Below are 12,025 nucleotides of genomic sequence, written 5' to 3'. Positions count from 1 at the left end.
GCGTGCGTGCCCGGGAAAAGGGCCTCTTGGCCGGCGTGAGAGTTTAATAATAGCGGGCCGGCCCGGCGAGCGTGCGTGCCCGGGAAAAAGGCCTCCTTGCAGGCGTGAGCGTTTAATAATAGCGGGCCGGCCCGGCGAGCGTGCGTGCCCGGGAAAAAGGCCTCCTTGCAGGCGTGAGAGTTTAATAATAGCGGGCCGGCCCGGCGAGCGTGCGTGCCCGGGAAAAAGGCCTCCTTGCAGGCGTGAGAGTTTAATAATAGCGGGCCGGCTCGGCGAGCGTGCGTGCACGGGAAAAAGGCCTCTTGGCCGGCGTGAGAGTTTAATAATAGCGGGCCGGCCCGGCGAGCGTGCGTGCCCGGGAAAAAGGCCTCCTTGCAGGCGTGAGAGTTTAATAATAGCGGGCCGGCTCATCGAGCGTGCGTGCCCGGGAAAAGGGCCTCCTTGCAGGCGTGAGAGTTTAATAATAGCGGGCCGGCTCTGCGAGCGTGCGTGCCCGGGAAAAGGGCCTCTTGGCCGGCCTGAGCGTTTAATAATAGCGGGCCGGCTCATCGAGCGTGCGTGCCCGGGAAAAGGGCCTCTTGGCCGGCCTGAGCGTTTAATAATAGCGGGCCGGCCCCGCGAGCGTGCGTGCCCGGGAAAAAGGCCTCCTTGCAGGCGTGAGAGTTTAATAATAGCGGGCCGGCTCATCGAGCGTGCGTGCCCGGGAAAAGGGCCTCCTTGCAGGCGTGAGAGTTTAATAATAGCGGGCCGGCTCGGCGAGCGTGCGTGCCCGGGAAAAGGGCCTCTTGGCCGGCGTGAGAGTTTAATAATAGCGGGCCGGCTCATCGAGCGTGCGTGCCCGGGAAAAGGGCCTCCTTGCAGGCGTGAGAGTTTAATAATAGCGGGCCGGCTCTGCGAGCGTGCGTGCCCGGGAAAAGGGCCTCTTGGCCGGCCTGAGCGTTTAATAATAGCGGGCCGGCTCATCGAGCGTGCGTGCCCGGGAAAAGGGCCTCTTGGCCGGCCTGAGCGTTTAATAATAGCGGGCCGGCCCCGCGAGCGTGCGTGCCCGGGAAAAAGGCCTCCTTGCAGGCGTGAGAGTTTAATAATAGCGGGCCGGCTCATCGAGCGTGCGTGCCCGGGAAAAGGGCCTCCTTGCAGGCGTGAGAGTTTAATAATAGCGGGCCGGCTCGGCGAGCGTGCGTGCCCGGGAAAAGGGCCTCTTGGCCGGCGTGAGAGTTTAATAATAGCGGGCCGGCCCCGCGAGCGTGCGTGCCCGGGAAAAAGGCCTCCTTGCAGGCGTGAGCGTTTAATAATAGCGGACCGGCTCTGCGAGCGTGCGTGCCCGGGAAAAGGGCCTCTTGGCCGGCCTGAGCGTTTAATAATAGCGGGCCGGCCCGGCGAGCGTGCGTGCCCGGGAAAAAGGCCTCTTGGCCGGCTTGGGGGATTGAAAAAAAATCCCCCATTCATTTTCAACGGGAGGGGTCGGCGGTACCGCTTGGTGTCCGCCAGACGGCGGTGTGGTAGGCAAATGGCGGGCCTGCACGGCGAGCGTGCGTGCCCGGGAAAAAGGCCTCCTTGCAGGCGTGAGAGTTTAATAATAGCGGGCCGGCCCGGAGAGCGTGCGTGCCCGGGAAAAAGGCCTCTTGGCCGGCGTGAGAGTTTAATAATAGCGGGCCGGCCCGGCGAGCGTGCGTGCCCGGGAAAAAGGCCTCCTTGCAGGCGTAAGAGTTTAATAATAGCGGGCCGGCTCATCGAGCGTGCGTGCCCGGGAAAAAGGCCTCTTGGCCGGCGTGAGAGTTTAATAATAGCGGGCCGGCCCGGCGAGCGTGCGTGCCCGGGAAAAAGGCCTCCTTGCAGGCGTGAGCGTTTAATAATAGCGGGCCGGCTCATCGAGCGTGCGTGCCCGGGAAAAGGGCCTCTTGGCCGGCGTGAGAGTTTAATAATAGCGGGCCGGCTCATCGAGCGTGCGTGCCCGGGAAAAGGGCCTCTTGGCCGGCCTGAGCGTTTAATAATAGCGGGCCGGCCCGGCGAGCGTGCGTGCCCGGGAAAAAGGCCTCTTGGCCGGCTTGGGGGATTGAAAAAAAATCCCCCATTCATTTTCAACGGGAGGGGTCGGCGGTACCGCTTGGTGTCCGCCAGACGGCGGTGTGGTAGGCAAATGGCGGGCCTGCACGGCGAGCGTGCGTGCCCGGGAAAAAGGCCTCCTGGCCGGCGTGAGAGTTTAATAATAGCGGGCCGGCTCTGCGAGCGTGCGTGCCCGGGAAAAAGGCCTCCTTGCAGGCGTGAGAGTTTAATAATAGCGGGCCGGCTCGGCGAGCGTGCGTGCCCGGGAAAAAGGCCTCCTTGCAGGCGTAAGAGTTTAATAATAGCGGGCCGGCTCATCGAGCGTGCGTGCCCGGGAAAAAGGCCTCTTGGCCGGCGTGAGAGTTTAATAATAGCGGGCCGGCCCGGCGAGCGTGCGTGCCCGGGAAAAAGGCCTCCTTGCAGGCGTGAGCGTTTAATAATAGCGGGCCGGCTCATCGAGCGTGCGTGCCCGGGAAAAGGGCCTCTTGGCCGGCGTGAGAGTTTAATAATAGCGGGCCGGCTCATCGAGCGTGCGTGCCCGGGAAAAAGGCCTCTTGGCCGGCTTGGGGGATTGTAAAAAAAAATCCCCCATTCATTTTCAACGGGAGGGGTCGGCGGTACCGCGTGGTGTCCGCCAGACGGCGGTGTGGTAGGCAAATGGCGGGCCTGCACGGCGAGCGTGCGTGCCCGGGAAAAATGCCTCCTGGCCGGCGTGAGAGTTTAATAATAGCGGGCCGGCTCATCGAGCGTGCGTGCCCGGGAAAAAGGCCTCCTTGCAGGCGTGAGAGTTTAATAATAGCGGGCCGGCTCGGCGAGCGTGCGTGCCCGGGAAAAAGGCCTCCTTGCAGGCGTAAGAGTTTAATAATAGCGGGCCGGCTCATCGAGCGTGCGTGCCCGGGAAAAAGGCCTCTTGGCCGGCTTGGGGGATTGAAAAAAAATCCCCCATTCATTTTCAACGGGAGGGGTCGGCGGTACCGCTTGGTGTCCGCCAGACGGCGGTGTGGTAGGCAAATGGCGGGCGTGCACGGCGAGCGTGCGTGCCCGGGAAAAATGCCTCCTGGCCGGCGTGAGAGTTTAATAATAGCGGGCCGGCTCGGCGAGCGTGCGTGCCCGGGAAAAAGGCCTCTTGGCCGGCGTGAGAGTTTAATAATAGCGGGCCGGCTCGGCGAGCGTGCGTGCCCGGGAAAAGGGCCTCTTGGCCGGCGTGAGAGTTTAATAATAGCGGGCCGGCTCAGCGAGCGTGCGTGCCCGGGAAAAAGGCCTCCTTGCAGGCGTGAGAGTTTAATAATAGCGGGCCGGCTCATCGAGCGTGCGTGCCCGGGAAAAGGGCCTCTTGGCCGGCGTGAGAGTTTAATAATAGCGGGCCTGAGAGTTTAATAATAGCGGGCCGGCTCGGCGAGCGTGCGTGCCCGGGAAAAGGGCCTCTTGGCCGGCGTGAGAGTTTAATAATAGCGGGCCGGCTCATCGAGCGTGCGTGCCCGGGAAAAGGGCCTCTTGGCCGGCGTGAGAGTTTAATAATAGCGGGCCGGCCCGGCGAGCGTGCGTGCCCGGGAAAAAGGCCTCCTTGCAGGCGTGAGAGTTTAATAATAGCGGGCCGGCCCGGCGAGCGTGCGTGCCCGGGAAAAAGGCCTCCTTGCAGGCGTGAGAGTTTAATAATAGCGGGCCGGCTCCGCGAGCGTGCGTGGCCGGGAAAAAGGGCCTCTTGGCCGGCGTGAGAGTTTAATAATAGCGGGCCGGCTCGGCGAGCGTGCGTGCCCGGGAAAAGGGCCTCCTTGCAGGCGTGAGAGTTTAATAATAGCGGGCCGGCCCGGCGAGCGTGCGTGCCCGGGAAAAAGGCCTCCTTGCAGGCGTGAGAGTTTAATAATAGCGGGCCGGCTCATCGAGCGTGCGTGCCCGGGAAAAGGGCCTCTTGGCCGGCGTGAGAGTTTAATAATAGCGGGCCTGAGAGTTTAATAATAGCGGGCCGGCTCGGCGAGCGTGCGTGCCCGGGAAAAGGGCCTCTTGGCCGGCGTGAGAGTTTAATAATAGCGGGCCGGCCCGGCGAGCGTGCGTGCCCGGGAAAAAGGCCTCCTTGCAGGCGTGAGCGTTTAATAATAGCGGGCCGGCCCGGCGAGCGTGCGTGCCCGGGAAAAAGGCCTCCTTGCAGGCGTGAGAGTTTAATAATAGCGGGCCGGCCCGGCGAGCGTGCGTGCCCGGGAAAAAGGCCTCCTTGCAGGCGTGAGAGTTTAATAATAGCGGGCCGGCTCCGCGAGCGTGCGTGGCCGGGAAAAAGGGCCTCTTGGCCGGCGTGAGAGTTTAATAATAGCGGGCCGGCTCATCGAGCGTGCGTGCCCGGGAAAAGGGCCTCTTGGCCGGCGTGAGAGTTTAATAATAGCGGGCCGGCTCATCGAGCGTGCGTGCCCGGGAAAAGGGCCTCTTGGCCGGCGTGAGAGTTTAATAATAGCGGGCCGGCCCGGCGAGCGTGCGTGCCCGGGAAAAAGGCCTCCTTGCAGGCGTGAGAGTTTAATAATAGCGGGCCGGCCCGGCGAGCGTGCGTGCCCGGGAAAAAGGCCTCCTTGCAGGCGTGAGAGTTTAATAATAGCGGGCCGGCCCGGCGAGCGTGCGTGCCCGGGAAAAAGGCCTCTTGGCCGGCTTGGGGGATTGAAAAAAAATCCCCCATTCATTTTCAACGGGAGGGGTCGGCGGTACCGCTTGGTGTCCGCCAGACGGCGGTGTGGTAGGCAAATGGCGGGCCTGCACGGCGAGCGTGCGTGCCCGGGAAAAAGGCCTCCTGGCCGGCGTGAGAGTTTAATAATAGCGGGCCGGCTCTGCGAGCGTGCGTGCCCGGGAAAAAGGCCTCCTTGCAGGCGTGAGAGTTTAATAATAGCGGGCCGGCTCGGCGAGCGTGCGTGCCCGGGAAAAAGGCCTCCTTGCAGGCGTAAGAGTTTAATAATAGCGGGCCGGCCCGGAGAGCGTGCGTGCCCGGGAAAAAGGCCTCTTGGCCGGCGTGAGAGTTTAATAATAGCGGGCCGGCCCGGCGAGCGTGCGTGCCCGGGAAAAAGGCCTCCTTGCAGGCGTGAGTGTTTAATAATAGCGGGCCGGCTCATCGAGCGTGCGTGCCCGGGAAAAGGGCCTCTTGGCCGGCGTGAGAGTTTAATAATAGCGGGCCGGCTCATCGAGCGTGCGTGCCCGGGAAAAAGGCCTCTTGGCCGGCTTGGGGGATTGTAAAAAAAAATCCCCCATTCATTTTCAACGGGAGGGGTCGGCGGTACCGCGTGGTGTCCGCCAGACGGCGGTGTGGTAGGCAAATGGCGGGCCTGCACGGCGAGCGTGCGTGCCCGGGAAAAATGCCTCCTGGCCGGCGTGAGAGTTTAATAATAGCGGGCCGGCTCATCGAGCGTGCGTGCCCGGGAAAAAGGCCTCCTTGCAGGCGTGAGAGTTTAATAATAGCGGGCCGGCTCGGCGAGCGTGCGTGCCCGGGAAAAAGGCCTCCTTGCAGGCGTAAGAGTTTAATAATAGCGGGCCGGCTCATCGAGCGTGCGTGCCCGGGAAAAAGGCCTCTTGGCCGGCTTGGGGGATTGAAAAAAAATCCCCCATTCATTTTCAACGGGAGGGGTCGGCGGTACCGCTTGGTGTCCGCCAGACGGCGGTGTGGTAGGCAAATGGCGGGCCTGCACGGCGAGCGTGCGTGCCCGGGAAAAATGCCTCCTGGCCGGCGTGAGAGTTTAATAATAGCGGGCCGGCTCGGCGAGCGTGCGTGCCCGGGAAAAAGGCCTCTTGGCCGGCGTGAGAGTTTAATAATAGCGGGCCGGCTCGGCGAGCGTGCGTGCCCGGGAAAAGGGCCTCTTGGCCGGCGTGAGAGTTTAATAATAGCGGGCCGGCTCAGCGAGCGTGCGTGCCCGGGAAAAAGGCCTCCTTGCAGGCGTGAGAGTTTAATAATAGCGGGCCGGCTCATCGAGCGTGCGTGCCCGGGAAAAGGGCCTCTTGGCCGGCGTGAGAGTTTAATAATAGCGGGCCTGAGAGTTTAATAATAGCGGGCCGGCTCGGCGAGCGTGCGTGCCCGGGAAAAGGGCCTCTTGGCCGGCGTGAGAGTTTAATAATAGCGGGCCGGCTCATCGAGCGTGCGTGCCCGGGAAAAGGGCCTCTTGGCCGGCGTGAGAGTTTAATAATAGCGGGCCGGCCCGGCGAGCGTGCGTGCCCGGGAAAAAGGCCTCCTTGCAGGCGTGAGAGTTTAATAATAGCGGGCCGGCTCATCGAGCGTGCGTGCCCGGGAAAAGGGCCTCCTTGCAGGCGTGAGAGTTTAATAATAGCGGGCCGGCTCCGCGAGCGTGCGTGGCCGGGAAAAAGGCCTCTTGGCCGGCGTGAGAGTTTAATAATAGCGGGCCGGCTCGGCGAGCGTGCGTGCCCGGGAAAAGGGCCTCTTGGCCGGCGTGAGAGTTTAATAATAGCGGGCCGGCTCATCGAGCGTGCGTGCCCGGGAAAAGGGCCTCTTGGCCGGCGTGAGAGTTTAATAATAGCGGGCCGGCCCGGCGAGCGTGCGTGCCCGGGAAAAAGGCCTCCTTGCAGGCGTGAGAGTTTAATAATAGCGGGCCGGCTCATCGAGCGTGCGTGCCCGGGAAAAGGGCCTCCTTGCAGGCGTGAGAGTTTAATAATAGCGGGCCGGCTCCGCGAGCGTGCGTGGCCGGGAAAAAGGCCTCTTGGCCGGCGTGAGAGTTTAATAATAGCGGGCCGGCTCGGCGAGCGTGCGTGCCCGGGAAAAGGGCCTCTTGGCCGGCGTGAGAGTTTAATAATAGCGGGCCGGCTCATCGAGCGTGCGTGCCCGGGAAAAGGGCCTCTTGGCCGGCGTGAGAGTTTAATAATAGCGGGCCGGCCCGGCGAGCGTGCGTGCCCGGGAAAAAGGCCTCCTTGCAGGCGTGAGAGTTTAATAATAGCGGGCCGGCTCCGCGAGCGTGCGTGGCCGGGAAAAAGGCCTCTTGGCCGGCGTGAGAGTTTAATAATAGCGGGCCGGCTCATCGAGCGTGCGTGCCCGGGAAAAAGGCCTCCTTGCAGGCGTGAGAGTTTAATAATAGCGGGCCGGCCCGGCGAGCGTGCGTGCCCGGGAAAAAGGCCTCCTTGCAGGCGTGAGAGTTTAATAATAGCGGGCCGGCTCCGCGAGCGTGCGTGCCCGGGAAAAAGGCCTCCTTGCAGGCGTGAGAGTTCAATAATAGCGGGCCGGCCCGGCGAGCGTGCGTGCCCGGGAAAAAGGCCTCCTTGCAGGCGTGAGAGTTTAATAATAGCGGGCCGGCCCGGCGAGCGTGCGTGCCCGGGAAAAAGGCCTCTTGGCCGGCGTGAGAGTTTAATAATAGCGGGCCGGCCCCGCGAGCGTGCGTGCCCGGGAAAAAGGCCTCCTTGCAGGGGTGAGAGTTTAATAATAGCGGGCCGGCCCGGCGAGCGTGCGTGCCCGGGAAAAAGGCCTCTTGGCCGGCGTGGGAGATTGAAAAAATTCCCCCATTCATTTTCAATGGCGGGGGTACCAGGGGTAGAGCTGGGGGTACCAGGGGTAAAGAGCGGGCCGGCCCGGCGTGCGAGTTTGGCCGGAAAAGAGGCCTCTTGGTCGGATTGGGAGATTGAAAAAATTCCCCCATTCATTTTCAATGGCGGGGGTACCAGGGGTAGAGCTGGGGGTACCAGGGGTAAAGAGCGGGCCGGCCCGGCGTGCGAGTTTGGCCGGAAAAGAGGCCTCTTGGTCGGATTGGGAGATTGAAAAAATTCCCCCATTCATTTTCAATGGCGGGGGTACCAGGGGTAGAGCTGGGGGTACCAGGGGTAAAGAGCGGGCCGGCCCGGCGTGCGAGTTTGGCCGGAAAAGAGGCCTCTTGGTCGGATTGGGAGATTGAAAAAATTCCCCCATTCATTTTCAATGGCGGGGGTACCAGGGGTAGAGCTGGGGGTACCAGGGGTAAAGAGCGGGCCGGCCCGGCGTGCGAGTTTGGCCGGAAAAGAGGCCTCTTGGTCGGATTGGGAGATTGAAAAAATTCCCCCATTCATTTTCAATGGCGGGGGTACCAGGGGTAGAGCTGGGGGTACCAGGGGTAAAGAGCGGGCCGGCCCGGCGTGCGAGTGTGGCCGGGAAAGAGCCCTCCTGGCCGGCCTGGGAGATTGAAAAAAATTCCCCCATTCATTTTCAATGGCGGGGGTACCAGGGGTAAAGAGCGGGCCGGCCCAGCGTGCGAGTTTGGCCGGGAAAGGGGCCTCCTGGCCGGCCTGGGGGATTAAAAAAATTCCCCCATTCATTTTCAATGGCGGGGGTACCAGGGGTAGCAGTACCGATTTTGGTCGTTAGGGGCGCTGTAGTAGGTAAACCAGATATGCGGAGTTAGGGGGTCAAGAAGGCGAAAGGCTTAGAAAGTGACCGTTCACCAAAATACTTTCCGAAACGTATATAGGGGGGCATGTGTCGGACGAGTCACCATGCTTTCTCGATGCTGGAGGTACCAGGGGCACAAAGTTGGCCGGGAAAGATGCCTCTTAGGCGGATTGAAAGCATGAGAAAATGCCCCCCATTCATTTTCAATGGCGGAGAGCGGGCCGGCCCCGCAGCCGAGTGTGGCCGGCGGAGAGGCGTCTCGGTCGGATGAATGAAGCGTGGAGCCGGCCTCTGACGGCGGAGCTCCGCACTTTCGAATATTTTCTATCTCCCCCTCCGGGCGGTCGACGGCAGTTGGGAAGGCCGCCCGAGAGGCGCCCGGGGCGGATACCTCGGGCGAAAAGCCGGCCTCTGACGGCGGAGCTCCGCACTTTCGAATATTTTCTATCTCCCCCTCCGGGCGGCCGACGGCAGTTGGGAAGGCCGCCCGAGAGGCGCCCGGGGCGGATACCTCGGGCGAAAAGCCGGCCTCTGACGGCGGAGCTCCGCACTTTCGAATATTTTCTATCTCCCCCTCCGGGCGGCCGACGGCAGTTGGGAAGGCCGCCCGAGAGGCGCCCGGGGCGGATACCTCGGGCGAAAAGCCGGCCTCTGACGGCGGAGCTCCGCACTTTCGAATATTTTCTATTTCCCCCTCCGGGCGGCCGACGGCAGTTGGGAAGGCCGCCCGAGAGGCGCCCGGGGCGGATACCTCGGGCGAAAAGCCGGCCTCTGACGGCGGAGCTCCGCACTTTCGAATATTTTCTATTTCCCCCTCCGGGCGGCCGACGGCAGTTGGGAAGGCCGCCCGAGAGGCGCCCGGGGCGGATACCTCGGGCGAAAAGCCGGCCTCTGACGGCGGAGCTCCGCACTTTCGAATATTTTCTATTTCCCCCTCCGGGCGGCCGACGGCAGTTGGGAAGGCCGCCCGAGAGGCGCCCGGGGCGGATACCTCGGGCGAAAACCCGGCCTCTGACGGCGGAGCTCCGCACTTTCGAATATTTTCTATTTCCCCCTCCGGGCGGCCGACGGCAGTTGGGAAGGCCGCCCGAGAGGCGCCCCGGGGCGGATACCTCGGGCGAAAAGCCGGCCTCTGACGGCGGAGCTCCGCACTTTCGAATATTTTCTATTTCCCCCTCCGGGCGGCCGACGGCAGTTGGGAAGGCCGCCCGAGAGGCGCCCCGGGGCGGATACCCCGGGCGAAAAGCCGGCCTCTGACGGCGGAGCTCCGCACTTTCGAATATTTTCTATTTCCCCCTCCGGGCGGCTGACGGCAGGTGGGAAGGCCGCCCATTCATTTTCAATGGCGGAGGTACCAGGGGTGCCGCTGAGGGTACCAGGGGTGCCGCTGAGGGTACCAGGGGTGCAGCTGAGGGTACCAGGGGTGCCGCTGAGGGTACCAGGGGTGCCGATGAGGGTACCAGGGGTACGGCTGAGGGTACCAGGGGTGCCGCTGAGGGTACCAGGGGTGCCGCTGAGGGTACCAGGGGTGCCGCTGAGGGTACCAGGGGTTCGGCTGAGGGTACCAGGGGTACGGCTGAGGGTACCAGGGGTGCCGCTGAGGGTACCAGGGGTGCCGCTGAGGGTACCAGGGGTGCGGCTGAGGGTACCAGGGGTAAGGCTGAGGGTACCAGGGGTGCCGCTGAGGGTACCAGGGGTGCGGCTGAGGGTACCAGGGGTAAGGCTGAGGGTACCAGGGGTAAGGCTGAGGGTACCAGGGGTAAGGCTGAGGGTACCAGGGGTACGGCTGGAGGTACCAGGGGTAAGGCTGGAGGTACCAGGGGTAAGGCTGGAGGTACCAGGGGTAAGGCTGGAGGTACCAGGGGTTAGGCTGGAGGTACCAGGGGTAAGGCTGGGGGTACCAGGGGTAAGGCTGAGGGTACCAGGGGCGAAGCTGGCTGGGGGTACCAGGGGTTGGGCTGAGGGTACCAGGGGTTGGGCTGAGGGTACCAGGGGTAAGGCTGAGGGTACCAGGGGCGAAGCTGGCTGGGGGTACCAGGGGTGTTGCTGAGGGTACCAGGGGTGCCGCTGAGGGTACCAGGGGTTAGGCTGGGGGTACCAGGGGTTGAGCTGAGGGTACCAGGGGTAAGGCTGAGGGTACCAGGGGTGTTGCTGGGGGTACCAGGGGTCGCCATTCATTTTCAATGGGGGAGGTACCAGGGGTAGGGCTGGGGGTACCAGGGGTAAAGAGCGGACCGGCTCGCCGGCCGAGCGTGGCCGAAAAAGAGGCCTCCTGGCCGGATTGAGAAATTAAAAAAATTCCCCCATTCATTTTCAATGGCGGGGGTACCAGGGGTATGCAGTACCGATTTTGGTCGTTAGGGGCGCTGTAGTAGGTAAACCAGATATGGGGAGTTAGGGGGTCAAGAAGGCTAAAAGGCTTAGAAAGTGAGCGTTCACCAAAATACTTTCCGAAACGTATATAGGTGAGCATGTTTTGAATGGGTGACCTCCAGGGCGACACAGGGGAGGCCCCTAAGAGTATAATCAGACCATCGTGAGGGTGTTTCCAGCCACCCAAAAGCACTGGAACGGCCTCTGACGGCGGAGCTCCGCACTATCGAATATTTTCTATTTCCCCCTCCAGGCGGTCGACGGCAGTTGGGAAGGCCGCCCGAGAGGCGCCCGGGGCGGATACCCCGTGCGAAAACCCGGCCTCTGACGGCGGAGCTCCGCACTTTCGAATATTTTCTGTTTCCCCCTCCGGGCGGTCGACGGCAGTTGGGAAGGCCGCCCGAGAGGCGCCCGGGGCGGATACCCCGTGCGAAAACCCGGCCTCTGACGGCGGAGCTCCGCACTTTCGAATATTTTCTGTTTCCCCCTCCGGGCGGTCGACGGCAGTTGGGAAGGCCGCCCGAGAGGCGCCCGGGGCGGATACCCCGTGCGAAAACCCGGCCTCTGACGGCGGAGCTCCGCACTTTCGAACATTTTCTGTTTCCCCCTCCGGGCGGTCGACGGCAGTTGGGAAGGCCGCCCGAGAGGCGCCCGGGGCGGATACCCCGTGCGAAAACCCGGCCTCTGACGGCGGAGCTCCGCACTTTCGAATATTTTCTGTTTCCCCCTCCGGGCGGTCGACGGCAGTTGGGAAGGCCGCCCGAGAGGCGCCCGGGGCGGATACCCCGTGCGAAAACCCGGCCTCTGACGGCGGAGCTCCGCACTTTCGAATATTTTCTGTTTCCCCCTCCGGGCGGTCGACGGCAGTTGGGAAGGCCGCCCGAGAGGCGCCCGGGGCGGATACCCCGTGCGAAAACCCGGCCTCTGACGGCGGAGCTCCGCACTTTCGAATATTTTCTGTTTCCCCCTCCGGGCGGTCGACGGCAGTTGGGAAGGCCGCCCGAGAGGCGCCCGGGGCGGATACCCCGGGCGAAAACCCGGCCTCTGACGGCGGAGCTCCGCACTTTCGAATATGTCCCCCTCCACATCGCACCCATACACAAACTGACCGATATGCAACTTAAGACCCGCCTTCGGAGGGCCCCCACCGGCCCCGGCCCCCGCGCCGGCGCTTGGAGGTTCAGGCTCCTTCGGCTTGCGGGTCGACCCCCCCCTATGTCTCACTGCGAGACGGCGAGACCATTCGAGTCTTTTTCCCTCCTTACAGGTCGCACCAACACAACC

This window comes from Hippocampus guttulatus, unplaced genomic scaffold (genome assembly GCF_054856545.1).
Source record: "Hippocampus guttulatus isolate MCC_2025c unplaced genomic scaffold, RoL_Hgut_1.0 HiC_scaffold_153, whole genome shotgun sequence".
Classification (NCBI taxonomy): Eukaryota; Metazoa; Chordata; class Actinopteri; order Syngnathiformes; family Syngnathidae; genus Hippocampus; species Hippocampus guttulatus.
Note: the sequence above shows the minus strand (reverse complement) of the source record.